This window comes from Syngnathoides biaculeatus, chromosome 20 (assembly GCF_019802595.1).
Source record: "Syngnathoides biaculeatus isolate LvHL_M chromosome 20, ASM1980259v1, whole genome shotgun sequence".
NCBI lineage: Eukaryota > Metazoa > Chordata > Actinopteri > Syngnathiformes > Syngnathidae > Syngnathoides > Syngnathoides biaculeatus.
In genome coordinates, this window is record NC_084659.1 from 9,507,989 (window position 1) to 9,530,611 (window position 22,623).

At 43.9% G+C, this 22,623-nt stretch overlaps 1 pseudogene; it reads right to left on the reverse strand.

Moving 5' to 3' along the window:
• Positions 1–1,208: 1,208 nt before the first annotated feature.
• On the reverse strand, positions 1,209–21,623 carry LOC133493961 (ATP-dependent DNA helicase Q1-like; annotated as a pseudogene).
• Between the last annotated feature and the right edge of the window lie 1,000 nt (positions 21,624–22,623).

Genomic DNA, 22,623 nt, shown 5'->3' on the forward strand with positions numbered 1-22,623 from the left:
ACACATGAGAGCAAGAACAGGATCTGGAAACTGCAGTAACGAGGCATAAGGCAACGATCTGGCAAAGGCCAGACCGTACGAGGAGTCGTACTTGTATATGTCATAATTACAGGGAATGAGGTGCAGGTGTAAAAGGTGTAAATCACACAAATAAATCGTTAAAAATCATACTTTCTGGATTTTTCTTTTTGGATGATCTCTCTCACAGTGGACGATGACAATTTCAGACCCCTCCCTGATTCCCAAGTGGGAGAACTTGCAATGTTGCAGGGTGTTCAAATACTTATTTTCTTCACCTTATGCCTTTGTACAGATGAGTCTCCAAATATAGAGATATATGATTTTTTTTCCACTTGTGTCGGAAAATCAAAAGTAAAGAGTACTCTCAATTAGTCAACTAGTTTTCGGTTTTTCTTTCTCCTGGTAGTCTTTCGAGACGTATTCATTAAAGCGTTCGACTATTTATAGGAACGCAAACTGTTCGCTAATCAGACTCCATGAGGGTAAAAATATATATAAAACTAAGTAGTACTGCATTATGGGTATTTTGTTGTCACGGGTCTGCTATTACAAGAGTTTTTGCTGACCCCGGCTCGTTATTTTCCGGATCTTGTAGCGCGACAAAAGGGAAGTTATGTGGAACAAGATTTTTTTTAACGGGGGTAGGCGGGGGGGGGGGGGGGGGGGGCAAGCTCATTTAACCCAAGCGTCGGTTCGTTATACCTATTTTTATAGAAATGTTTTTCTTTGTTATGCAAACTGTCATCCTTTTCCGTCGGGATTAACTTTTTTTTTTTTTCCAGGATAATGAGCCCAAAACAACAGACTGAAAAAGAAACTTCGGCTCGCCTGCAGCTGCCGTTCGCCTCCTCCGCCGAGATGAGAACGCAAAAGTTAGCTTCCGCACAAAACCCCCCCCCCACCCGCTTTTTCTGACGAAGAAATAATCTCAGACTACATATAATATTTTCCCAACAGAGATAGCGCCTATAGTCCGCACATACAGAATGAATAATGCGGTTATGTAAAAAATTGCCTTCATTGCGAAAAGTGCCAAGAACTCGATTTTAAGTTGGTCTTGCGGATTTGGCGCCTTTTCCCCGACAAAAAAAAACAAAAAAACAAAACAACGATTCTAATTACTTTTAATATGCAGGAATTCATAAAAGTAATAGAGAAACTCAATTTTTGCATAGCATGGTGTCGTGAGCAGAACGCGGCACGACTCGGAGAACGTGGAGGCGGTTCTGGAAATATCTTTGTTCGGTCCAGAGTCTAACAAGGCAGGAAGTCCACGAGAGCGCCGGTGGTGATGACGACGGGCTTACGGGGTCGGTACGCCGGGAGTCGAGATCCGAGTCGAGGGAGTGCGGGAACGAGGCGTCAATGGCGCCGATCAGATCGTCCGCTGGGTCCTATAAGTACTGCAGGTACTCCTGATGACTGCAGGTGTGCCGGGAAGGGACCTGCACAGCCAGGGTTAGGACCGGCAGGACCCTGACATGTGGACTTGCTACCTATGAGCACGATTTTAGTTTTCAGGGCGCATAGAGACAAACAACCGCACTCACAATCTGAATGTGAATAAAAAAATAAATGTTGGCCCTTTAAGAGACCCTGTACTTCAATTTTAGATCGAGCAAAATATAATACAATGACTTAAACCCTAAAGAGCATGCATTTTACCTGCTATACAGAAGACGGAAGGGAGTAACTTCTCCGAAACAAATTAGCGGAGGTTGAACACCTTGAAAGGTCAGGATTTGCGATACAATACCCTTATTCCATGCATCCATGTTCTTAGCCGCTTATCCTCACAATGGTCACGGGGAGTGCTGCTGCCTATCCCATCTGTCAACGGGCAGGAGGCGGGGTACACCCTGAACTGGTTGCCAGCCAATCGCAGGATGTTATAACTCGTAACTGTTATGCTGTAAGTATAACTCAATGTCAAAAATATATTCGGGAGAAAAATAAACAACTGCAATAAAATAAAGAACACATATTGGACAAGGGTGCGCACCTTTTTTTTTTTTAAACTGAGAATGTTCAGAAGACACGCCTGCTGCCATTTAAAGTCCATCCATCCATCCATTTTCTGAGCTGCTTATCCTCACAAGGGTTGCGAGGAGTGCTGGAGCCTATCACAGCTGACAACGGGCAGAAGGCGAGGGTACACCCTGAGCTGGTCGCCAGCCAATCGCAGGGCACACAGAGACAAACAGCTGCACTCACAATCACACCTACGGGCAATTTAGAGTGTCCTATCAGTGTTGCATGTTTTTGGGATGTGGGAGGAAACCGGAGTGCCCGGAGAAAAACCCACGCAGGCACGGGGAGAACGTGCAAACTCCACACCGGCGGGTCCGGGATTGAACCTGGAACCTCCACCATGCCGCCACAGTACGTTCAATTCACAGAAAATACTACCAACAGGATGGCGATGAGAAAGAGCAGGGGGCAGAAGAAAGAGTCCTGGGGGACACCAGAAGAAACAGGTGATGGATGGGATCTTATTTATTGACTTTGAACAAAGTGGGTGAGGCTGGACAGGTAAGGACTGAACCAATGGAGGTGGGGCGGGAAGCGGGGTTGGACTGGAATTCAACGTACAAATAGAGATTATTGGAAATGTGCTGGGAGTGGAACTGGCGAACCTGATCAGAATTTTTATTTCGTTCAAAAACTGAAAGTGCAGCGCTTGCATCCTTCGCGTCGACCTCATCTTCTTTGTAATCCGTCAACTTCAACCCAAGACCAAAAAAACCCCGTGCGGACTTCGTACTTCAAGATGAGGTTTTCCGGTTTTTCGAGGAAACTCCGAACCGGAGGAAGATGACGAAGAAGCGGGCGTTAATGAGCAAGCCGTGCACAAACGCGGAAGCTCCTTTGAATGCGGATCTTCGTCATTGAGAAATGAATACGCTTCTGTTTTTCATTTTTTACATTTTTTTTTTCCTCAGCCCTTTCGCTCAGCCTTGCGCAATCATCTCAATGGGAGTGGAAGGAAGAGGAGGGTCGCGGTTTGAATCCGAATGAGCGGCGCACGGGGGAGAGGAAGTATGAAAAATGGAATATAAATGCAGTACATTCGGAAATATCAGTACATGGTGAGAATGTCATCTTCATTTCATAAATACAGCAACGTGGGGGGAGGGTCAAACTCATTTTTGTTTAACCCTTCCAGGCCACCGTAGAACTCGGGATGGGAGAGTACCGATACAAGGTGTCGGTGTCGACGAATTATTACGTGGTTTTGGAAATAAAGATCTTTACTGGCAATTGTTTGTGATTGTCCATGTCCATTGTCCACGCCGCTTATCCTCACAAGGGTTGCGGGAGTGCCAAAATGATATATATTAAAAATTATATACATATATATAAACAATAACAATGTCTGCTTGTAGCAGGGGTGTCAAAAGCATTTTTGTCACATGCCATAATGTAGTTCCGGTTTTCCCTCAAAGGGCCGTTATGACTGGAAAACCATCAAAATCTTTAATAGCCTCATCATATTCATAAAAAGACATCTCATGGTTATCATCTGTGATATATGACAGTTTCAAATTTGGATCCAGATTTTCACAAGAATCACAGTAGCCGACGCGGATGATTTGCCTGCGCGGGGCGCATGAAATCCTTTGGCGGGCCGGATCTGGCCCCCGGGGCCTTGAGTTTGACACCTGTTGCTTATAGTAATGCTTACATTTTTCTTTTTTTTTTTTTTTACAATTTCTCGAATGCTAACAGGGTCCAAAAAATGGTAGGGGAAAAAAAAAAGCTTTTTAAGACATTTTTTTAAGATCACCAGTTCGAAGAATTTTACCAAAATGCGGAACCCATCTATTCATTTTCCAAGCCGCTTATCCTCATAAGGCCGCCATCCTCAAATGGAAATCAAATGGGAAAAGTAGTTCATATCCGGTGTACAGCGGATCAGCTGGTAGAGCGTTGGCCTCACAGTTCTGAGGACCCGGGTTCGATCCCCGCCCCGCCTGTGTGGAGTTTGCATGTTCTCCCTGTGCCTGCGTGGGTTTTCTCCGGGCACTCCGGTTTCATCCCACATCCCCAAAAAAACATGCAACATTAATTGGACACTCTAAATTGCCCCTAGGTGTGATTGTGAGTGCGGTTGTTTGTCCCCATGTGCCCTGCGATTGGCTGGCGACCAGTTCAGGGTGTAACCCCGCCTCCTGGCCGTTGACAGCTGGAATAGGCTCCGGCACTCCCGAGACCCTTGTGAGGATAAGCGGCCCAGACAGTGGATGGATGGAATTAAAGGTTACGACTCAAGACCGAGTTGCGACTTAAGCATCCATCCATGTTCTTAGCCGCTTATCCTGACGAGGGTCGCGGGAGTGTTTATTACGTGGAAAAATACAATCTGTTATGTGACTTGGGTCCAGCTTTCGCTTTTATTTTGCTACACTTTGTAGCAAACTCACACTCATATTATCCATCTGTCCATTTTCTTAGCCGCTTATCCTCACTACACCTTTTTCATAAACTCGAGGTGCCGGTGACACATTAGAATGAAAGTGGATACCATTCTCATAACCTCTCAGTGGCAGTGGCATAATCCATCGATCCATCCATTCTCTTAGCCACTTATCCTCACAAGGGTCGCGGGAGTGCCGGAGCCTAACCCAGCTGACAACGGGGAGGATGCGGGGTTACACGCTCAACTGGTCGCCAGCCAATCGCAGGGCACATGGAGACAGACAACAATCGCACCTAGGGACAATTTAGAGAATGTTGCATGTTTTGGGGATGTGGGAGGAAACTGGAGCGCCGGGAGAAAACCCACCCAGGCACGTGGGATTTTTGGGTCCAATTTCTTGAAAGTGTTTCAAATATATAATCACATAATCATAAAATACTCCCCAACTGTTACTTTGAACTTTCCCAATAATGATTAAAAACTGATAATAGGGGGGGTATGTGCCCTGCGATTGTACCCCGCCTCCTGCCCGTTGACAGCTGGGATAGGCTCCGGCACTCCCTGCGACCCTCGTGAGGATAAGATGCTAATGGATGGATAATAATAATAATAAGAATAATAATAATATAATAATCCCGCTACCACCTACAGGTTATGAGAATGCTGTCCACTTTTATTCCAATGTGTCACCGCCACCTAGAGTTTACAAAAAAAGGTGTCGTGAGGATAAGCGGCTCAGAAAACGGACAGATGGATAATAAGTCTGGTATGAAAATGAAAGCAAAATCTGAACCCAAGTCACACAACAGATTGTATTTTACACACGATAAGCACTCCCGCAACCCTCGTGAGGATAAGCGGCTAAGAAGATGGATGGATGCTTAAGTCGCAACTTGGTCTTGAGTCGTAACCTTTAATTCCATCCATCCACTGTCTGGGCCGCTTATCCTCACGAGGGTCGCGGGAGTGCTTATCGTGTGGATGGAATGGATGGATCGATGGATTATGCCGCTATCAGAATGGGGTCCACTTTCATTCCAATGTGTCACCGCCACCAAGAGTCTACGAAAAAGGTGTCGTGAGGATAAGCGGCTCAGAAAACGGACGGATGGATAATGAGTCTGCTACACAGAGTAGCAAAATGAAAGCGAAATCTGGACCCAAGTCACACAACAGATTGTATTTTACACACGATAAGCAATAACTAAGTCATGCACAGAGGCGCAGATCTACCCAGTTGGATTCCATCGGCCTGGAAGGTTTTATCCGCCTGCTGCTGGATGGATTTTTTTTAAAAGCCCGAAGCTCGCATGCGGCAAAAAAAAAAAAAAAAACGACCCCCCCACCCCACCCCCCCACCGACTCACTATTTTCACAGACCGACCTCTGGCCGCGTCCCCCTCAAGAGAGCGTCGCTTTCATCACTCCAAATTGATTCTTCACATTGCTGTCATTTTGGATTTGGAAGACGTCCACAACGGTGTGCCACGTGAATCATCTTAAAAAAAATATATATATATATATTTTTTTTTTTTTATAAAAGATTGTCCGTAGACAGCCGGGAGGGGGAGTGATGTACACAGCTCAAAAGGAGGGGAGGGAAATCTAACTTTTAACAGGAGGCAGTCTTTGCATTATTTATATGTACATACAGCATTATGTTGTGGTATCAATAATATATATATAAAAACCGTGCATATCGCATCTTACACTTTGTGGATAAATGACGTTAAGGAAATGGACCTTTTCGTTGAATATGAATCTTTTGAATCGTGTTTTCAGCCCTGGATTCAGTTTGTTCCTGGTGTCGTCCTCCGGCTGTGGCTCTGTTCGTCTCTTTTATTTTGTAATCACGAGTTTTAATTTCACATTGACCCTGCTTGTTTTTTTTATTTTTTGGACCGTTTTCATATGTTAAATGCAGTATTTGTGAAGTAATACCATAATTTCCGGACTATAAGCCACAACTTTTTTCACACGCTTTCAACACTGCGGTTTATGCGGTGATGCGGTTAATTTGTGCATTTTTTTCTAACGGCCGCAAGGGGGCACTTGAGCGTAAAAGGTAAATGAGAGAAATGAATGAGACCGATGGACTATATGTGCCGAGGAAGTGACTTTTACCAGCCCTGTTAGCGCTGCGCTAGCGTGTTGCTGCTGTGTCACTGGCATGTCTCAGTGATATTTTCCGGTAAGTTTTATTATAACCGGTCCTGTTCGCGTTATTATTAGCGTGGCGCTAGCATTAGTGCTAGCTTTAACGCGGCGCAACCATAAGCTAAACTTTCTGTGTATTGTCTTTCTTTGTAAATATCTCGTGTTTCAGTGTGGGTTTCAATGTGGGCACCAGTGGAATATATGTTCCGAGGAAGTGACTTTTACCAGTCCGGCCCTCTTAGCGCCACGCTAGCGTGTTGCTGCGGTGTTACTGCCACATCTCTGATAAAAAAAAATGTCCACAGAACATTTCTAAAGAACTATAGAACTTCAGGAACCAAGTCCTATAAATTCTAGAGAAAATCACAGCCAAAGTTCTATAGAACAAGTTGTTCTGTACAAATTCTATACATTTTTAGCAGGGGTCTGTTTTTTTTTTTTATAAACAGGCCTGTTAGCGCGGCGCTAGTGTTAGCTCATTGCTAGGGTTAGCGTGAGCGTGTTCCTCGCATTAGTGTTAGCTGGGCACTAGCGTTAGCTCAGCGGCGCTAGCGTTAAACTCTGTGTACCGTCTTTCTTTGAAAATATCTCCTGTTTCGATGTTTAAATGCCACTGTTAGCCCGGCGCTAGCATTAGCATTAGCGTGTTAGTGTTAGCACGGCGCTAGCGTTAAACTGTGTACTGTCTTTCTTTGGAAATATCTCCTGTTTCGATGTTTAAATGCCACTGTTAGCCCGGGGCTAGCATTAGCATTAGCATGTTAGTGTTAGCATGGCGCTAGCGTTAAACTGTGTACCGTCTTTCTTTGGAAATACTGGATCTTGTGTTTCAATGTGGGCACTTGGGGCTTTTACACAGATGCGGCGTATCTACGTACCAAATGGTATTTCCTTTACAAACGTACTGGGTGAGGCTCATAAAAAGGTGCGCTCTGTAGGCCGGGAATTACAGTAAACTTAGTATTGTGTCGAGTCTGCGATGGGGTTCTAAATTCTGCTTCATTGTTGGGCCGACCCCATAGGCCTCTCCTTGGGTGTGAGAACTGGTCCACTCCTCCTCTAGAATCTCAATCCCAGATTGACCAACTCCAAAGACCGGACAGCTCATCGCTGAGACCCCGGACTCAGTATTTACATTCGTCATATTTCAGACTAAACATAACACAAGAAAATGAAAATGAATTTAAAGGTGAAAACTGAACATGCTATTTTATTAGCGTCCCGTAAAAGGAGTTGAGGCAAAACAGTCATTTTTTTTTTTTCCTAACAGGTCCTGAGCGGCTTCATCTGGAAAAATGTATAAATCTACAACAGGCGCTAATTAATACGTTGCATTTGAATAGGAACGCGTGGCAATAAGGAGTCCGTTCTAATGGTCTCTGCAGGTAGCAGATTACGACATATTCACGGGGAGCCAAAGCTAATTAAAAAGCCGCTGCTGGCGTTCGCGGGGTCAGCGCAGTGAGAAATTTACTTCACCACTTAAGAACATTCTTGGAGTACGTAATTGATTTTTTTTTTTTTTTTTTTGGGGGCACCGAAACTAAATCACAAACTTACCATCTCTGTGTGTCGTTTTTAAGAGGCAGGTGTCAAACTCAAGGCCGGAGGGCCAGATAAGGCTCATGAAGTGATTTCACGTGGCCCGCACAGGAAAATCATCTGCGTCGGCTACCGTGGTTCTTGTGAAAATCTGCACCAAAATGAAAAATAAAAGATAACCTTGAGCTTTTTTTTTTTGGTCTTTTTGTGAATGTGAGGAGGCAATTAAAGACTTGGATGCCTGTCTGAGGGGAACCACAACTAATTGTGGCCGGCGACAAAAATGAGTTTGACGCCCCTTGTCATGAGCAAGGCCAGACCACTGCCAAGACGGGCGTGGCCTGGCCACCACTCTGGGCGGTGTCAACTCTGACACCGGCCACAGCTGTTTTCCATTTGGGCCATGCATTTAACGGTCCACTGTTTGATTTGATTTGATGCATGATTTTTGCGATGTTATTAATGGGAAAAATCGTAATCAGGGGTGCAAAATTGTGTTGAAGTGCTACCCTGGCCGAAACTGTGATTCGCGGACGCGGTGCTTCCGCTGACCGCTGACACGAGTCCACAAGTTGCGGGCCAGTCGCAGGGCCTTCAAGGGTCCCCGGATGCAAGCCAGAATCCCCGACTCGTCGGGCTGCCCCAGACGCTCTCCGGAAATGCGGTTTATACTCCGGAGCTGATTCCTGTAGTAGTCCCGCCGGTCGCACAGCTCCTCGGCCGCAGTTTCGGAAATGAAGGAGGAACGGGACGGAGAACTCGGCGGGTCGGGAACTGGAAACGGCGTTGGAGTGACTGCCGGGGTTGCCCTGGCGTGGGGTTTCTTCCTCTCTCTTTGAGGGGTGGCGGATTTCGGTTTCGAGCAAGACTTAGCCCCTCCGGCGGCAATTCTGTCCATCCCGCCGCTCGGTATTGGGTTCGGTCTTCTCGACAGGTCCTTGCGTGCTTTAAAGAGTTTCTGCTTCGATTCGGGGGGAGCGGTTTTCGAAGACCTTATCAATGATCTCCTCACTGGGAGCTGGCACTTCCTGTTACAATGAAAATTGCTTTCAAAATCGTCGATCCCAACATTTTACGGCAGCAGTAAAAAGACACCAATGGGACTCGAATGTTGTCGGATTTCTAAATAAAACGCAACAAGGCGTAAAGCTGGGTGGGCACAATAATTCCCGATTTAGCGAAAACCAAAAACCATCGAGCTGAGCCATTGTGATTAGTGGAATGTTAGTGATGTTAATATGTGGGATTCTGACTTTTGGGGGCCTGGAGGGGTGCCGGTCTTGCTGCTGCTTAGTCATTTATTAGTTCAATTGGAATCATTCCAGTGTGTGGCGATTCCCATGCGATAAGCAAGAAATAAAGAATAATGGACTCTATGTACTGAGTCTCCTCTGGGTGGGATGAGGGGTTGGGGGGATTGGGGGCGGGGGGGGCACTATGTGGGCTCTTCCTTGCATTTCTTGAACACTGGAGCGTCTTCATCACGCTGATCGGATCCCGCTGCCACTTTGGCTTTCCCCCGGGTCCCACAGCGCTTTTACTTGTTGGCCATTAACGACGACAGTTTTCACCCGTGAAGGATTAAAGTGGACAACAGTACGAGCCCGAAGGAAAACAAAGTAACTCGCATATCAGGAGAAGTGCTAAACTGAGCATCCGGATTGTCAAAGTCAAAAGGTTGCAGGATGTGATTCAAAAGGTCAAAAAGTGGGTGTTAAGGATCATTTGAGGCATTTGAGGGTCTGCCAGCCATCTTTTTTCCCCAACGCCACTTATCCTCACAAGGGCCAGTGGCGGAAACTAACCCAGCTAACTTTGTCCAAAAGGCAGACTACACCCTGACCCGAGTCTGTCGCAGGGCACATATCGACACCGTCGCCGAGCGGGAATCGGTCCCGCGCTGCCCGCAACATCGGTGGCTGTTTCTGTGCTGATCTGAACTATCCATCCATTTTCTTTGATGCTTATCCTCACGAGGGGCGCGGGGAGTGCTGGAGCCAATCCCAGCTGTCAACGGGCAGGAGGCGGGGTACACCCTGAACTGTTCGCCAGCCAATCACAGGGCACATGGAGAAAGACAACAGTCGCACTTACAATCACACCTCGGGGCAATTTAGAGTGCCCAATCAATGCTGCATGTTTTTGGAATGTGGGAGGAAACCGGAGTGCCCACCCGGAGAAAAACCCACGCAGGCATGGGGAGAACACGCACACTCCACACAGGAGAGTCCGGGATTGAACCCGGGACCTCAGAACTGTGAGGCCAATGCTTTACCAGATTCAACACCTTGCCGCCTCATCTGAACTACCAATTTCTTTTCCATTTGAGGATGGCGGCCTTATGGGGATAAGCGGCTTGGAAAAATGGATGGATGGGTTCAGCATTTTGGTAAAATTCTTCGAACTAGTGATCTTAAGAAATATCTGAAAAAAGCTTTTTTTTTTTTTTTAAACCTTTTTTTGAACTGTTAGCATTCAAGAAATCATAAAAAAAAATGTAAGCAACAGGTGTTAAACTCAAGGCCCGGGGGCCAGATCCGGCCCGCCAAATGATTTCATGTGGCCCGCATCGGCAAATCATCGACATCAACCACCATGATTCTTGGCAAAATCTGTACCAACATTTCAAACATTATAGAAGATAACCTTGAAATGTCTTTTTATGAATATGATGAGGCAATTAAAAGTTTTGATGGTTTCCCCTGTCGTAACGGCCCTCTGAGGGAAAACCAGAACTACATTGTGGCCCGCGACAAAAATGAGTTTGACACCCCTGCAATAAGCAGACATTGCTACATAGAATTATCAAATCCCGTTTAATAACTTTGCTCAGTTTAGCAATCCCTTGCCACAGCGGCCTACATTTTGATAAATTCAGTATTATAATTATGAGCCCCTGGTAGAGGGCCGTATGAAACCCAGAAAATAAATCATAGAGGGTGGTGATTAATAGTTATCTACATTAACGGTCTCATGTACGATTTATCTGGTTAAAGAACAAAGAAAAAGATGCACGTCACTTTTTGTTCATGCAAAAACTACATAAACGTAGCATTGGATGCAATGGTGATTTGCCGGGATTTAGGACAAAAAAAATATGTTTTTAAGTGACATTGATTAAAGAAATACATACACATGAAAAATAAAAAGATAGTGGTTAGAGAAATTGCACAAAAAGCCACGAAATGTCACAAATCACAAAAAAGTAGCATGAAAATAAGAGCCTGGTAATAAGTGTATACACTGATTTTGTGGAGTTAACACTATATGAAATGAGTAATTTCTGTATTGCGATGTTGGTAAACAAAATCTATATTATCGTCATTTTTGGGTGCTCTTAAAGATTTGGATTATGTCAGGTAAAACGACAAAAGTTAGAGCTCATTTTGTCATGGTTATGCAGTGACTCACATTTGACGAGCGCGAAATGTGCTCGCAAATCTGCACAGTCGAGCACGAAAAAAAATCCCGCACGTAAAATTTTTAATGTGTAGAAAAAATAGAAATTGAAAGACGTGGCTTATGTTGTGTAGTCTTGACATTATTTTACGTGTTTATTTAATAAACGTGAACAAGCCTGCTCCAAAACAATCAGTATTCACCCGGAAACAGGAAACGCAAGTGAACCGTACTGAGCATGTGCGGAAATTAGGCTGAAAGCGCCTGTTCAGGGCTGCTTCACGTACTGCGAGCGCATTTACGTCGAAAGTCATCAACATCATGAGGCATGTCAAAGGAAATTCAGGTACACCGGGGGTGTTCATTGCGTCGATCGTGAGCCAGTGTAACGGTTGTGTGTATATATAATATGTATACATATTTATTTTAAAACACACACATACACACAGTACAACCTCAGTTCTCGACCACAATCTGTTCCAGAAGGCGGTCCCAGAACGGATTTGTTTGAAAACTGAATCAATATTTCCCATGTCTGCGTACACACAATAACAACGCGCGTCAAGTATCAGCTGGTTGGCGTATACGCACGCAGCGTTATGATATTTACGGGTTTTTGCGCCGTGCGTTCGAATTCACAATAACAACACGCGTTGTGGGTCAGTTGATCGAGTCGCGTGCGTTATGTTATTTCCAGATATTTTCGCGGTGCGTTCGAATTTACAGGAACAAAGCGCGTCCTGGGTCAGCTGGTCGGGTTGCGCGCGTTATGATATTTCCGGGTTTTTTTTGCCGGTGCGTTCAAATTCACAATAACAACGCGCGTTGTGGGTCAGCTGATCGAGTGGCGCGTGTTATGTTATTTCCGGATTTTTTCGCAGGCATTCGAGTACTGATTTTTTTTTCAAAAACAGAAGCAAAAAAAAAAAAAATTAATCTCAAAATTTTCGTTTGAAAATCGATTTGCTCAAGAACAGAGACATTCGAGACCAGAGTATTCACTGTATATTTTTATAATCCAAAGTACCTTGCATTTATTGTTTTGTATATTCCGTTTTCAATCAAGTAATATTGTCAGTATCGAGGACTGAATTTGCAAAAAAAAAAAAAAAAAATGAACATGTATATTTAATACTAAAACTTCAACTTACCAATGAAAATGTCGTGTGCATCTTCATGCTCAGCGTGTGAGTTTGGCTCTTCAGCAGGGAAGCTTTGCAGCCAAGTATGAGGTAAAAGTAAGTGGTGTATGGAGTCAAACTGAAATCTTCCCTGGAAAACACACGGCAAATAAGGAAAGTACATCATCAGTATGGCGGTCTCAAACCTGCGGCCGGGAGCCAGATCCGGCCCGCCGCATCATTTCATGCGGCCCGCGGAAGCAAATCATGTCGGCGAACTTCATGTTTCGTGTGAAAATACTAAATTGTCTTCACTTGTAATAACTTTGAGCTAATGCAAGTATTTTTTTTGTTACCAATCCCCCTTTTCTGATTTTAAAACAAGTTAGCTATCAATTTGCTGTGGCCATGTAATTTTATGAAGTGCTAATTCATCTATGTACGGTAATTCCCGGCCGACAGAGCGCACATGGTTATAAGCCTCACCCAGTACATTTGTAAAGGAAATACCATTTGGTACATACATACGCCGCAGCTGTGTAAAAGCCGCAAGTCCCCACATTGAAACCAACATTGAAACAAGATTTTTACAAAGAAAGACGGTACACAGTTTAACGCTAGTGCGGCGCTAACACTAGCGCGACACTGACTGGGCCGGTACAAAAATAAAAAACAAAAAAAATTACTCGTAAAAATCACCGAGACATGCCAGTAATACAGCAGCAAGACGCTAGCATAGTGCTAACGCTAGCGCAGCACAAACATGGCCAGTAAAAGTCACTTCCTCGGCACATACAGTGAAGAAAATAAATATTTGAACACCATGCTATATTGTAAATTCTCCCACTTAGAAATCATGGAGGGGTCTGAAGTTTTCATCAGAGCTGCATGTCCACTGTGAGAGAGATCATCTACAAAGAAAAATCCAGAAATCACAATGTCTGATTTTTTAACGACTTATTTGTGTGATACAGCAGCAAATAAGTATTTGAACACCTGAGAAAAATCAATGTTAATATTTGGTACAGTAGCCTTTGTTTGCAATTACAGAGGTCAAACGTTTCCTCTATTTGTTCACCAGGTTTGCACACACAGCAGGAGGGATTTTGGCCCACTCCTCTCCACAGATCTTCGACAGGTTTCTGGGCTGTCGCTGAGAAACACCGAATTTCAGCTCCCTTCAAAGATTTTCTATTGGGTTTCGGTTTGGAGACTGGCTAGTCCACACCAGAACCTTGATCTGCTTCTTACGGAGCCACTCCTTGGTTTTCCTGGCTGTGTGCTTCGGGTCATTGTCATGTTGAAAGATCCAGCCAAGACCCATCTTCAATGCCCTGACCGAGGGGAAGAGGTTGTTCCCCAAAATCTCACAATCCCACTACGGCTACCACTCCCATGCTTCACAGTAGGGACGGTGTTCTTGGGATGGCACTCATCATCCGTCTTCCTCCAAACACGGTTACTGGAATTATGACCAAAAAGTTCCATTTTGGTCTCATCTGACCGTTTGGAGGAGTCATGGGAGAAAGTTTTGCGGTCATTGGCAAACTTAAGACGGGCCTTGACATGTGCTGGTTTTCGCAAAGGAACCTTCCGTGCAACACATGATTTCAAACCATGACGTCTTTGTGTATGACCAACAGTCACCTTGGAAACGGTGGTCCCAGCTCTTTTCAGGTCATTGACCAAGTCCTGTCCTGTAGTCCTGAGGTTCTGTCCTTTCTCGGGATCATTCAGACCCTACGAGGTGAAATCTTGCATGTGGCTCCACTCCGATTGAGACTGACCGTCATCTTTACCTTCTTCCATTTTCTAACGATTGCTCCAACAGTGGACCTTTTTTCCACCAAGCTGCTTGGCATTTTCTCCATTGCCCTTTCCAGCCATGTGGAGTTGCATAATTTTGTCTTTGGTGTCTTTGGTCCATGTTACAAGTTTGAGTCTTACTGATTGTACAGGGTGCACAGGTGTCTTTATGCACCTAATGAGCGATTCAGGATAATACATGGAGTGGGGGTGGACTTTTAAAGGCGGACTAACGGGTCTTTGAGGGTCGGAATTCTCGCTTACAGACAGGTGTAAGGGGTAATAAGTCGTTAAAAAAAACATACATTGTGATTTCTGGATTTTTCTTTTTAGATGATCTCTCTCACGGTGGACATGCACCTACGATGAAAATTTCAGAGCCCACCATGATTTCTAAGTGGTAGAACTTTCAATATAGCAGGGTGTTCACATACTTATTTTCTTCACTGTATATTCCGCTCGAGTGCCCCTTTGTAGCCGTGAGAAAAAAAATGCACAAATTAGCCGCACCACCGCATAAACCGCAGGCTTGAAAGCGAGTGAAAAAAGTCGCGGCTCGTAGGCCGGAAATTACGGTCGTCATAATGGCCTTCTGAGGGAAGACGAAACGACAACGCGGCCCGGGAGAAAAATGAGTTCGACACCCTTGCCTTTGTAGTTAGAGGAGAACTAAACCCCGCCCCAAAATTTGAAAACACACTACTCTGATTACAATTGTGTTCGCAAAAATAATGATTAAAAATGGAAGTCATTTCAAATCTGGAATCTAAAAAAAAAAAAAAAAAACAACAAACAACCTGAGGTAGCCTTGGAGCAGCAGGTGGACGATCACATCCTCAGCCTGTGGCCGAGAAACTCTGGTGGTCTCTCTGAGCTTCCTGTGCTTGGCGGGGCCCCTCCCCATTCCAGGCCTCCACCAGCTTGAGCGGGGTCAGCCTTTCATCCACGGACGCCGCCTGGTCTAAGATCTGAACCACCTGCCTGGCGTGTTGGGCGATGTCCGTGACGATGACGTCTGAAGACGGAGGGATCAGGGTCAGGACTGTTTACACACGCAATATAGTTTGAAGTTATAAGACTTAAAAAAAATCTTTAATCACATTGGTTGGCTGATTTCTTGTGATTGATAATACAGCACATTAACTGCACATTCATGTACATATATTAATCTTACCCCCAAAATGTGTTTTTTCTTTTCTACCGATGTCACCTGCAGGTCTTTTTAATGCAAATTTTATTCGCAAACTAAGAGCACGTGGGGAATCCCTTGAAAAAAAGATTAAAGAAGACCGCCGCTAAGGATAAAGCGCTTTGATGTGATTTCAGGAAGACGTTGCAAATCTTACGGAGATATGCGGCGGAATCCTACTGTAGGGCCGGATTCTACATTATTATCCCGCTATTAAAAAAAATAATACGCGATGACTCAATGCTAATATGGCGCAGGCGCAAACCTTTTCCGTTGCGGCACGTGTCGCACATCTGGTTGCACTGTTTGTCATCCCACACTTCGTCAAAATAAAGCGCCAAGAGTGCACGGCGACACCTGTCAGAAGCAAAGAGAGATCACATGAGTCTCGATAAAACTGGTCTGTCAGGGACTAGGAAGCCGTGGAGGTCTTACCTGTCGACGCTCTGGCAGTAAGTCACCATCTGGTTCAGCTTCTGTTGACCGACATTCTCCATCACGACCATCGTGCTGAGGCGGAAGATGTCGGAAAAGCCGAAGTAGACGATGCAGTCGGCCGGAAGATCGTCTCGGCCTGGAAACCCAAAGAAATATCGCGTGAGTAAAAAGTAGATTATCACCACTAGATATACAGTGGTACCTCTACTTGTGAAATTCATACGTTCCGGAAGTCGTTTCGTAACGTGAATTTTTCGTGAGTAGAAGCCCATTTTACATGTAAATAGCGTAATCCGTTCCAAAATAAACATTCAAGGTAAATAACGTAAAGAACTATCCAAAAATATTATATTCATCTACATTTGGCGTTGGGAGACTACGCAAAGAGAAGGGTGCGTGACAAACAATAAACTTGCATGAAACACAAAAAAGTTGTACTTTCCCAATGTGCATGAGCTTGTGACAGCGCTAGCGTGCTTTGGTGACAGTCGAGTGTATAATGGAATCGAAAAGCATCATGGGTAAATATTGACATCCCTCATAGCCAATGGGATGCTTGGAAGATGCTACGGTGATAGCCAATAGGAGAGAAGCTCTATCGCACCACATAAACCAAGATAAAGGAAGTGCATCATGTTTAAAGAGTGACGTCCCTCCTAGCCAATGGGATGCCAGGAAGATGCTAAAGCGATAGCCAGTGGGAGAGCAGCTCTATCCCGCCATGTTCAAACCAAGGTACAGGAAGTGCATCATGGGTAGAGATTGACGTCCTTCCTCGCCAATGGGATGCCAGGAAGATGCTAAAGCGATAGCCAGTGGGAGAGCAGCTCGATCCCACCATGTTCAAACCAAGGTACAGGAAGTGCATCATGGGTAAAGATTAACGTCACTCATAGCCAATGGGAAACCAGGAAGATGCTCCTATGGCAGTAGCCAATGGGAGACAGCTCTCTCGCACCACACAAACCAAGATGCAGGAAGTGCATCATGGGTAAAGATTGACGTCCTTCCTCGCCAATGGGATGCCAGGAAGATGCGAAAGCGATAGCCAGTGGGAGAGCAGCTCGATCCCGCCATGTTCAAACCAAGGTACAGGAAGTGCATCATGGGTAAAGATTAACGTCACTCATAGCCAATGGGAAACCAGGAAGATGCTTCGGCGGTAGCCAATGGGAAGGAGGTCTTCGGCTTTTACATAGCTGCGGCGTACGTATGTACCAAATGGTATTTCCTTTACAATTGTACTCAGTGAGGGTTGTAACCCGGTGCGCACTGCAGGCCGGGAATTACGGTACTTGATTATCCATGCAGCAATTTCATTGTGATTTCAGTCCAGGTCTTCACAATCACACCTATGGGCAATTTAGAGTGTCCAGTTAATGTTGCATGTTTTTAGGACGTCACTCCGCACAGGCGGGCCGTGATTGAACCTGGGTCCTCAGAACCGTGAGGCCAACGCTTTGCAGCTGACTCACCGTGCCGCCCCAAAATGATCATTATTAAAATATGTTCCCAAGTTATTATTACCTCGCCACTGGAGGCATTGAGCATTACTGCAGGCACGTTGATGGACTTGAGGTACACGAGCGGATCCTCCATCAGTGATACAAGCGGAGTCACGACCAGCGTAAAACCTCCCACGCACGCACAACACGCGCAGATGTGCATTCCGTCAATCGCGGGCGACTTGAGATACGTTCTGCGCCGCTCGGGTGCGGGCATACCCTCGGAACAGATGGCGGGTAGCTGACAGCAGAGGCTTTTCCCTCTTCCGGTGGGCATCACCAAAAATAGATCAGCGTCAGATTGATGGCCCTCAGCTGCAGGGGTCGGAACTTGGGAAGGTGAAACGAGTCCTTCGAGCGCTGCGTCACGTCCTCGGACCAGGCAAAGTCTGACAAGGTGAGAGATTGGAGCCCATGGAAGAATGAGCAGGTTTAATATCTTTGTCGCACAAGCATAAAAAATACAAATAAAATAACCATTGTAACTTTAAACAAAGGACTGAAAAAAACATGTACATTTATTATACAACAGTACAAATCACCAATTGCATTGCTAAGACCATTTTAGGGGGGCCTGTGGCACCTCTTAAAAAGATTTTACAGCCCCACCAAAATTATTTGGTACTATATTTTTTTTTTTTTTTGGGGGGGGGGTGTTTTAAAGTCTTGGTCGCCCTAAAATCCCTTCAAAAAAAATTGCGGTTTCTCCCCCCATTCCTCAATGAGGGTGGGATGGTGGCGCACCTGTAAAGTTCTATCCCAGCCCCACCTATGTGGAGTTTGCATGTTCTCCCCGTGCTTAGGTGGGTTTCCTCCGAGCACTCCGGTTTCCACCACATCCCAAAAACATGCAACATGAATTGGACACTCTAAATTGCCCCTAGGTGTGATTGTGAGTGCGGCAGTTTGTCTCCGTGTGCCCTGTGATTGGCTGGCGACCAGTTCAGGGTGTACCCTGCCTCCTGCCCGTTAACAGGCTCCAGCACTCCTGCGACCCTTGTGAGGATAAGTGGCGAAGAAAATGGATGGATAGAAGACCTCAATGAACAGTATATCTGCCTGACTGTTTGTCTTATGCTGCCCCCGTGCGGCCAAGTCCGGAACTTCATCAGAAGCTCCTTTCAATTGGTTCAATTTGACAAAAACTTTGACTTCCAATAGTGTGGAGTACCTTCAAATATTTTTTTTTTTTTTGGGGGGGGGGAGGAAGGGATGTAAAAAGTATCACTAGTGAACAAAGAACATGACTTATACCCTCATTTGCTTAAAGTTGGACTAAAAACTATGGTAATTCCTCTAGTATAATGTGTCCTGATGTATAATGCGCACCCCCAAAGTCAAAAAAATATTTGGAAAACCCTTCTCCCTATGTGCAACGCGTACCACCAATTTGCCGCCACCCATATGCTCAGAATATCAGGAATGATCTGTATTTATATTTTGTCACATTTGTACTTGTATTGTTTTTCAATCACTGCCCACGTGGTCATGTAGCAGTAATTTAATTTTTGCGCATTCTTTTCGAGAAATTACAGTACATATTCTTTACAACACATGTAATCAGGATCCTCGAGGTTCCAAAATGTCACGCCCGTCCAAAATTGAGTAGACCTACAAAAACAGTCTAACATTTTGGTTTGAAGCGGTTGTATATCATCAGGAGTCTGAACTCCACAATCAAAACCCCCCCCAAAATATTTAAAATTAAGAAAACGCAGTAATGTGGAAGGTACCTTTGATGTCATAGCGCCGCATTTCCTCTTTGCTCATTTCCGACGCCGTTCCAGAAGGCCGACTTGACGACGACGACGACGCGACATCACAGGCGTCTTCCAGCGAGCGCAGCAGCGCATCCTTGCGGGACGTCAGCTGGGTTTTCTTTTCGAGGAGGTCTTCGATCTGGACCTCCAACAGCTCCAGCTCCGCCTGGACGTCTGTTGCGGTATTTGACAAAAAAAGTGGGATCATTTGGAGATAGAGCACAGTATTTTGAGAAAATACACCTACTAAGTTAAAAATTCACAACATTACATTTAGAGTATCTCGCAAAAGTTCCAAAAAAAAACTCAATACATCGCTTATTAATTTAGCAACTTACAAGGCATGCATTTTTGTGAATGTGAGCGAAAGTAATATTTAAGTACAGTTTTGTATTTTCCAATATTTAACCACTATGTTGATCTTCAAATCACATAATGTGACTTCCACAATTTTTTTTTTGGGGGGGGGGGGGCACTTAGGCCTACTACACTACTGTACTTTGTGCTGGTTCAGTACTTGAAGAGTCAAGTAATTTTTGAGTCATACTTGGGGTAAAATGTTTGACAACTACGGTTAATTAAACATGGTTAACAATAATCAACATGCTTTTGGGCCTGTAAATGTGCTTATATTCTTAATTTAACAATATTTAATACTTATTTCTCTCGTAGCACTCAACTTTGTGGTGCAAACAACACCACGTATAGTGTATAGTAAGGCGTTTTTTTGCAAAAAAAACAACCATGTTCACCACTATATTATTACACATACACATTCTTACACATAGGCGTTTTTTGCGAGAAAAAATGACAATGAACAGTAAGGCGTTTTTTTTACAAAAAAAAAACGACCAAGGCGTTTTTTTTTTTTTTCGAAAAAAAGGAACATGTATAGTAAGTCATTTTTTGCGAAAATACGACCATGTAAAGGCGTTTTTTTTTTTGCACAAAAACGACCAACTATAGTAAAGAGTTTTTTTTTTTGCAAAAAAAAAAACCGACCATGTATAGTAAGTCGTATTTTGCGAAAAAACGACCATGTATAGTAAGTCGTATTTTGCGAAAAAATGACAATGTACAGTAAGGCGTTTTTTTTACACAAAAAAAAAACGACCAAGGCGTTTTTTTTTTTTTTTTTTTTTTTTTTTTTTCGAAAAAAAGGACCATGTATAGTAAGGCATTTTTTGCGAAAATACGACCATGTAAAGGCGTTTTTTTGCACAAAAACGACCAACTATAGTAAAGAGTTTTTTTTTTTGCAAAAAAACCCGACCATGTATAGTAAATCGTATTTTGCGAAAAAACGAAGATGTATAGTAAGTCGTATTTTGCGAAAAAACGACCATGTATCGTAAGGCGTTTTTTTGCTTTTTTACTTAATAGTCTATGCACTGTTGTGCCATCATTTTTGTCAGTTTCAAGACTTTTGAGCCACTGAAAACAACTGATGGGCCCTCTGGCTTGTACTGACCTTATTGACCAGGTACCATGATGTTCAAAAATGATATCATTTTGTCATTGTAATTGTTTTCACGTAAATAAATTGTCAAAATGTGTCCAGTGATTTTTTTTGTCCCACGATTAGTTGTAATATTTGATTTCACTGGGGTACTCGTATGGAAGTTGCACGTTTGGTGCTACGTGGGTTCCCTCTAGCGGTGATTAACAGTCACTGAACTTGATTTTCAGAATGCACTATTATTTGCGTTTCATCTTTTGGAGCGGTTTATTTTCAAACATTTGGGTTAACCCATTCGTGGACAGCGTCCCATTTTTGGGACATCATGATTTTCACGCATTATATCCTTCAGTATATCAAACTGTCAAAAGTGTTTTAATCTGAAGCCATAATTTGGTATCAGGAGACGATAACTCATCGGTCAGAGTTATCAGTTAGATTTTTGGGACGAGATCATAAATGAGTAAAGTTATCATATAATTTAACCATAAACAAAAAAAATGAGTGTTATTTTCTTGATTTTGGCATGTTGGGAGACAATAATGCAAAAAATTGCCACCCTGCCCATGAATGGTTGAAGATTTTTTTTTTATTTTATGTAACTTATCTGCAAAAGATTTATCTAACTGAAAACAACTACTGGATTTTAATGTTGGTACTGGGAAGAACTGGAGAGATTTGCATTTGAAAAAGAATAAACATTTTCTTTAGTACAGTATATACTCACCTTGATTAGGATGGGTTTGGTGTGGCTTCGGCTGTCGACAAAAAAAAAAAAGTTTCACGCGTATTTTAAAATTCTCAATTTCACGGTTTTATCAATGTAATTTTTTAACGTGCAAAAATAAGTTACCATCGCACCTGTCTCCATTTCCCTTGATATGTTCCATTCGAGCTCCTCCCAGCTGCATCACACCGCTCTCCTGATTGGTGTAAAAGTAAGGGCGCGGCTTCAATTCGACCAATCACACCCCGCTTCTGATCAAAACTCCTGCAATGTTGCCTTCTTTCCACTAGATGGCGAAAAAGTACTTTGAAACGTGATGCACTGCTCTGCCGCCTAACTGCACTTTCGTGATTAAATTTGCAATAAAGGGCTTGAAAATAAACCCAATGACAAAAAAAAAAACGAACGTGAATTTGATATTGAGCTTGATATTGCATGTATGAGAAGTTAAACGAAGAATAACAATACACACAATCGTAAATCAGTCACATAATACGCAACCAAGAGTTCTCCGGCTCGACTCGACTCCAGATTTTTTTAAGCCTAAATCATTTCATGTGTTTGTATAGTACAGTATAAAGGCAAGTCGAAATTTAGAACTGCACGCTCCAGTAACGTCTTCCCACAGAGCAGAGTGACAATATTTGAAATTTTAAATGCGCAAAAGACACTCCTCAGGGTCCCGAGTGTGGGGAACGCCAGACATGCTTGACGAGGCCAAGACGGCAGGTGGGCTCGCTTCAACTTGCCGAGTGAGAGACAGATGTCTTTTTTATATTTATTTTTTTCATGCAATCAAAATAACTGCGAGGGAGCTGTACGCAGCGTGCCGCTAACAAAAGAAAAACAAAGCTCGATGGTGCTCAAAAGATGCAGAAATGTGGCAAGTAAGCCCAGTTGGGCGGAATTTAATGACAACGACGCACCGAGTTCTCTTCCTGCATTTTGCATCATAGAGGGGCGTATGGAATCCTGGAAGGAAGGCATGAAAAAGAAGGAAAGAAAGGCTAGTGTTAAATGTAAGTATAACAAAGATAGGATGAAAGAAAGTTGGGGAAAAAAAAAAAAAAGAGTATGAG